Source organism: Liolophura sinensis, chromosome 5 (assembly GCF_032854445.1).
Source record: "Liolophura sinensis isolate JHLJ2023 chromosome 5, CUHK_Ljap_v2, whole genome shotgun sequence".
NCBI lineage: Eukaryota > Metazoa > Mollusca > Polyplacophora > Chitonida > Chitonidae > Liolophura > Liolophura sinensis.
Genome location: NC_088299.1, coordinates 9,497,415 through 9,505,052, shown reverse-complemented (window position 1 = coordinate 9,505,052; position 7,638 = coordinate 9,497,415). Strand labels below are relative to the sequence as shown.

Genomic DNA, 7,638 nt, shown 5'->3' with positions numbered 1-7,638 from the left:
ACCTTCAATACTCAGTCTTAAGAAATAAATACTAAGCGTTTCATGTATCCGTTAAAGACTTAGCCTCACATATTAAGCAGGTATACTTATACCACTAACAACCTTTGATAGCTTTCATCACGACAAGTAGCCCATGTTTTCTGGGGATTTTTTTAGTTTTTTTTTTTTTTTGACTGCACATGTTAAAAGGTACATGCATATCACGGAACACCCTACAGATCCATAATGGCAGATATACCCTGATATAATACATGTGCAGTAAATAAGCTAAGTGACTCCACTACTCCTGGTACATGTATGGGTGTTTGTGCTAGTGTGTTAGGCAGGGATGTAGCCCCAGGTTTCCATACTTAAAACAAGCAAGCAGTGTAGCAGGAACACTAACAAACAGAGGGCTGTAGTATAAACAGCAGTGCTAGGGTTAGGATCAGACTGCTCAGCTTGTGAACTATCTGATGACAGATGCTAACCACATATGTTAATGGGCTGAGACATGTGGGGTTAGAAACTGGCCCCATTAAACATCTACCAGCTTAATCCCCTCCCTCATAGCTCTGCTTCTCACCCCCAGCTGCCAAAAAGAGATCTAGGAGCAAGTGTTATATGTACAAACACAGCAGTTGAGAAGAACAGATGTCTAAACAATCCAGCATCTATATTCCACTCTTCTCTCAAAATTCTCCACTGATAATCCAAAGTAAAAACAGATCAATCTAAATATTTGCAAACACAAATATTAGCTGTTCATCAAAATACACTATGTGTTGCTGGACAACATTAATTCTAAAACAAGGAAATTGATTGTTTAATAGAATGAGCGAATACATAATATTCTTGAGTATTTTCAGCTGCAGCTGAACATATTTAATAATTCCTGTACATGATGTGGGAAGGAGTGAGTGAGTGAGTGCTTGGGGTTTAACGTCGTTCTCAACAATTTTTCAGTCATATGACGACGAAGGAATCATTAGGGTGCATGCACGTGTAATGTGCCTCCTTGTTGCAGGACAGATTTCCACCGCTCTTTTATTTAGTGCTGCATCACTGAGACGACTTACCGAAGGCAAGTAAGCCGCCCCGCCCGAGCCATTATACTGATACGGGTCAACCAGTCGTTGCACTATCCCCTTCATGCTGAACGGCAAGCGAGGAAGTTACAACTTCCTCTTTTAAAGTCTTAGGTGTGACTCGACCAAGGATTGATCCTGGATCTACCGGTCCCGAAGCGGACGCTCTACCAACTGTGCTATCCGGGCCGGTGATGTGGGAAGGACCCTTGCCTGATGTGAACATGCTTAACACACAAAAGATGTTCAGTTCTTAACTCCCAGTATTCCTGTATGTGGGCTAACCTATCAAAATTGGTGAGGAATTGTAATTTATATTTTGCCACAGACAGCAAAGCACAGTATCAAAACGGAGAAGTTCAATGTATTCATAGAGGGAAATAATATTTTATTATTTATTTGACTCGTGTTTTACGCTGTACTCAAGATTTCACCCATACAATGTAGGTCAATTATCATTTATTTGATTGGTGTTTTATGCCCCACTCAAGAATATTTCACTTATACAACAGCTGCCAACACTACGGTGAGAGCAAAGCAGGCAGGTTGCCAGAGAACAATAAGTGACATACAAAAAATTCAGGTGCAAAAACAGACAAATCCATTCCAATTTTTCCAATCTGAATCAAATCAAATTTTGTATTTACCTTCCATTTTTAGGAGGGGCCTCCGTGGCTCAATTGGTTAGCGCGCTAGCGCAGAGTAATGACCCAGGAGTCTCTCACCAATGCGGTTGCTGTGAGTTCAAGTCCAGCTCATGCTGGCTTCCTCTTTGCCCGTACGTGGGAAGGTCCGACAGCAACCTGCAGATGGTTGTGGGTTTCCCCCGGGCTGTGCCAGGTTTCCACCCACCATAATGCTGGCTGCCGTCGTATAAGTGAAATATTCTTGAGTATGGGGTAAAACACCAATCAAATAAATAAATAAATCCATTTTTAGGAATGCAGGCATATAAAGGTAGGTGTAAAAATGTTAATTAAGACAAAGTTGAGAGAGCAAACGCAAAATGATCGAAAAAAATTCCACGAAATCAATTTTTAAAACGTCTTATAACGAATGGAGTTTATCTGCTATTGTGCCTGAACTCTTCATATTTTAAGAGAGTGACATAGCTCTTTATATCTTTTAAGGAAGTCATCAAATACACAAAAGCCTGGAAGAGACTTAGCATCCGACAGACACAGACGGAATAAAACCAGGAGTAAAATTTGATGAGTTCAAAAATCAGTCCAGATCAGATCAAATTCGATTGAGTTTCCTCTCTCTCTCTGTCTAATCTTTGGTAAAAAAGCACTGGTAATATTTCCAATAAATATTCGCCCTGTCAACCTGAGCTCAAACATGTTGTGAACGTCGCACTCTTATATCTCTAGTTTGAAAAGTATGACGACAACATCGTTCACTTTTCCCTGTAGAATACCATGCACTTCATCATTTAGTGCCTGTCAGAAAAACAATATTACACTCAAGGAAAAACATGCACTGTTAAATGTTAGGTTTTTAATTTTCCTTATTACATGTCAATTTTACACAAATGCATCCTGAGAGAAACATGTTATTGCCACGACTGAGGCGCATGTTGGTCCTACCATGGTTGCACTTAATTTTCAACTCGTCAAAGTCAACTCTCGATTCAATTACATCTCAAAGTTATTTCTGGGCAGTTTTTTGCATATCTTATTCTCCAGTGTAGGGTGCGTTTTTGTGTGAACACGCATCACATGTTCAATATTTCCTTGTTAAATTATGAAAATAAAGTGTGTTGCTGTTCGAAACTTTAAATGTTCGACAAATAAAAACCTGGTGTTATAATCATCCTGAATTAAATACTGTATTATGTTTAGCAATTTACTTGTGACACATTTTGCTTCATTCTGGCTGATTCATCCATCTTAAAGGGCTAATTAAGAGTTTACTGTGAAGTTTAGATTAAAATCTTGGTGTTGGCATCAAAAGTATCATGTATGTTTAAAAGTGGCCTCTGAAAAGAGCCCTTTTACATTCCAAACATTAGAAGAAATACAGTACGCATTTGTTTTGTACCTGAATGCAAATGGTATTTATTGTTAAGAAAAATTAAAGACACAAAGTTCTGTATCGAAACAAGGATGACCATGACTTACCTCCCTTCTTGTAAACTGTGTTGTCAATTGTGGTGTAGGCTAAGATCTCGTCTTTACTTTGTGTGATAGTGCCACCACCGTGACCCCTCCTGCTGCGTCGTCCAGCGGGTGTGGCCAAGGTCACATGCACGATCGAACCATCCTCTGCATCTTTATAACTACAGTTGCTATCACTGATAGCCCTGGTGATGTCGGCGATTTTGTCTGACATAAGACAGGACAGGTCCACTTCAGACTCTGTACGGGACATCAGTGTGTTCATCGGGAAGTCCTTCACCATGGAAACGGGACTTTCCATTCGCTCTGTGAATCCCAAGCCATACGACAAGTGGGCCTGGTCCACCATTTTGTCTTCCTGTTGATAAAAATCTTTTTCACTAGTGAACAATTTAGATGTAAACTTACACAAACACACTGTTTCGGTTTTGACTTTTATACCAATGTCAGAATATCAAACGAAAAATCACTAAGAACAGTGTAAAACACCCACAATATGAATGAACAAACAAGTCATTCATACAGAAAATATATTCCGAAAAGAGTGATGCGACTGCAACATTGTCTGTACTAAAATCATTATGCAAGTGATGTTGTGAACAAATTGATGTGAAACTAGCAGAACCTCTTGTTCCATTTCTTCTTTTCTCTTTAGGGAATTGTGGTATGCTCTGGCATGCTACAATTTTCATGTACCCATATAGGATTCCCGAGTCTTGTTTTAGCTTTCGATGATAACTTGCCACTATGCAACATACTAAATTTTTATATTCTAACTGAACTCCAAAATTGCTTTTTGGAGGCTGCCTCAAATTGTGATAATAAAGTACTTTCTTTGGTAGAGCACTTATTCGTTTTTTTTTATTTGATTGATGTTCAATGCTCAAAATGTAACAACATGATTTGCAACTTGGGAGCTGTTCAGCATGTCATCAAACACTATATGGATTCACACAGAGCCATTCTCACTGATAATTAAAGGATTAAAGTACCCAGATTTTTTTTAAAGAAAATGAATATGCAACAAAAAAAAACAATTCAATATGTTGCTTTTAAGACTCTACTGTATAGCTTTGGAATAAATCGAGCAGAGCCCAGGGGAAGCCATCAGCCATCTGTAGAACCTTTCCACAGACGACTAGAGAGGAAGCCAGTATAAGCTGGACTTGAACCCACAGCCATGGCCTTGGTGAAAGGCTCCAGTCATTGTGCTGTGGTGACCACTAGGCGATGGGGACCCCAATCTTTGGAATAAATGAACTGTAATGTTGTCCTCCACTGTGCAGGTGCAATGCTCTATTTACTTATTCATTTGATTTGTGTTTAGCTTCATATTCAAAAAAAATTTCCTTATACGAGGGTGGACAGCATTATGGAGGGAGGAAACTGGACAGAGCCCTCCAATGACTGCGCATTCAGCAACTGTAGGGTTCTTGTCATGCAATAAATGCACTTACGGGTGAAAACCACTGGAGTTCTATGTCAGACACCTGTTGTCAGAACCTAATATATCAAACTGAATACATGTAAATGTATCAGAAAAATTGTAGTAAAATGTAACAAAAAGTTGAAAAAAATGTATTGCAGTCAAAATTCTGACTTCTATAAATCTAGGCACTATAACACACTGCGCCTGGATGATGTGTTAACTCAAATAAGATACATAATATATTTACCTGTAACACCCGACAAATGGCTGGAGCATGTGTTCACCTCTTTAAGGTGATTGGTTGGAATTCACTCAGATTACCCCATAACCGTCACTCATGGTCATTTCTGCAATTTCAAAACCCAATTTTTAATATATTTTCTTATTTGATAGGCTTTTTATGCTGCTCTCAAGAATATTTCACTTACACAATGGCTGCCAGTATTATGGTTGGAGGAAACCGGGCAGCCTGGGGGAAACCAACAACCATCCGCAGGGTATTGGCAGACTTTCCTATGCACCACTGGTGAGGAAGCCAGCAAGAGGTAGACATTAACTCACAGCAACCGCATTAGTGAGAGTCTTCTGGGTCATTGTGCTGCATTATGCTAACCACCTCGGCCACGGAGACCCCCTCAGTTTCATTATATGTCATGTATGTCCACACTGCTCAATCTGCAATATTATAAGGGATCCACCATCACTGCAACAACAGTTCACGACATGCATGCAGACATAACAGGTCATGGTACTTTCAGATCACGTACACATAATTAAGTTTACATTTCATTGCTCGCACCCTCCACCCACCAAATATAACATAACTTGTTACCCAACATTTTAAAGGTGAATGCTGACATCAGGTATGCTAAACCAAATACATACCAATACATAGAGACACAGATGTGCAAGGCTCATTTTTCGCCAAATTTTGCCAGATTCCAAACAAATTCTTGTGCCTTTGTTTTACAGGAATCCATGTAAAAATCATGTATATTAAGATTTTCTGGGTAACTTTTTGTAGCTTTTCTCCTAAATAAAGTCCTCTTAGGGTACTATAAGGTTGACAACGTCTATTCTGTGCATTTCTGAACAAAATGACGGGAGAAGTATCAAGGGCCAAAATGTTATTATTTAAAATGATATTTTGAGCTCTTCCGAATGACGACCTCAACAAAATCTGAAGGTGTGATACGTGAGATTGCCTGGAAATGGAGCTGTAAGTGGTGGTTTAAACTATTTATTTGCTTTCACTGGACATATGGATTGTCAGAGAGATAAGAACTCCATTAACACCTCAGGTATAACCTACCATGGCAACCAGTGTTAGCGAGTATTACGTCTCCATGGAGCATGACAAAATACAGACAATACCCGGCTGTAAACAAGCATTCCTACCCATACTCATATAATGCCCATACACGAGGTAGCCTATATGAATATTCAAGACGGCACATTTTGGGGCACTTCACTCTCTTGAGGCAGTGGCAAGCGGACTACTAGGCGAAAGATAATGAAGATCAGAAGGTACAGGGAAATGACCATTGGATGCTATTCTGGGAACAAATCCTTGCATGTTTGCGATCTTGAATATACAAAGTAAGATCAAGATACTGGTATTGATAGCAGACACTTACACTCAACTAAGTGTACATAGTCACAGGATACCATAACTCCAACAATGTGAGTTCAAAGCTGTTCTCTGACAGGCAATTTCAAAGGTTTCCGGGCTTCGTAGATCCCTGGTGACAATAAGTGGTTGCTTGTCTGTTCTTACATAAAATTTTTTTTCTAAAATCTTAATTATATCATTAAAATATTGTTTTGTCTTGGATAACTGGATTGTACTTCTTTGATGAAAGTTTACACAGATAAATTTTCTTTCATCTCAACATTACATCGTCTGGTCTTATTGTGCTGTGTAATGATTCACCAGTGTCTCAAATGAATGTTTGTTTTCTTAATTCTCTCTATTTTCTGGGCAAAAAAAAAAAGTAACGGTACAAAATCCCTAGCAAAAATTAACCGAATAACCTTATCGTTCATAATTTTTGTAATTTACCTACAGGTGCCTTCCAGCATTTCAATGGAGTCTGTACCTAGGCATTAACTATGCTTTCTTGAATGATGGAAATTACATGATGTCATCATTTTGGTACACATCATTTGCTGACAAATCCAACAGCACTAACCAGTCCTTTATAAAATGTAATTATCAGGTTTGAGCAGTGTTCATTCTACTTATATTCAAGCCTTTATACACACATACGCTATCATGCACACACATTACCTAGTGCCGGCAAATCACACATTCTTTGTCCCTTGTTCAGCATCCAGCTTTAAATAACGCACATAATTCACAACACCAACAACGAGTTGGATTTGATTCTTGTTTCAATGTTTGAATCGGAAAGATGCATCGAAAACACGTGTTTGCATGAAATCAGTGTGAGTAGGAAATCAGCGACCAGGGTCAAAGTGCAAGCCACCCGCTACACTCAACAATCTGTATAAACACACCGCTTAGCCTCTCGCACACCGCCACAAATAATTGGGTTTTTACCCATATAAATCACTCAGAGTGTGGCAAAAATCTTAATCGAGAAAATCCCGTATACTTACGCTATCTGCTGACCCTATTTTTTACCGACCACCGATCCAGAAATTTGACTTTCTAGGCGTTTTCTTCGACAAAGAAACACCTCATAATCAACTTTTCCGCCATGCGGCTAAGCATTCAGCGATGTCTAAATTTAGAACCAATGAGAATCGAGCAAAGACAACACTCTCCACACGCCTGAGTTTCTGTGTATCGCAGGTGCAGGCCGTGGAGAATCGATCGGCTCTGCAACAAAAGCCAGCACGACCATTGACCTCATATGTTACGAACGCTTGAAATGGAAGTGTTTTACTTATTATTAATTTACCAGGTCATTGAATATCAAAGCATATATTTGCCAAATTAACCAATAAACTATCAAAACATTCGGTAAGATGTATAAATGTCGGTAAACTTACATGT

General features: G+C 39.1%; 1 long non-coding RNA gene across 1 annotated transcript; it reads right to left on the bottom strand.

The window, feature by feature from the left end:
* Positions 1–3,197: 3,197 nt before the first annotated feature.
* On the bottom strand, positions 3,198–7,330 carry LOC135465406 (uncharacterized). The gene is made up of 3 exons (XR_010444043.1): positions 7,239–7,330; positions 4,864–4,963; positions 3,198–3,545 (listed from the first exon to the last, which is right to left on the bottom strand). It is a non-coding gene; the product is annotated as an uncharacterized LOC135465406 (long non-coding RNA).
* Positions 7,331–7,638: the final 308 nt, after the last annotated feature.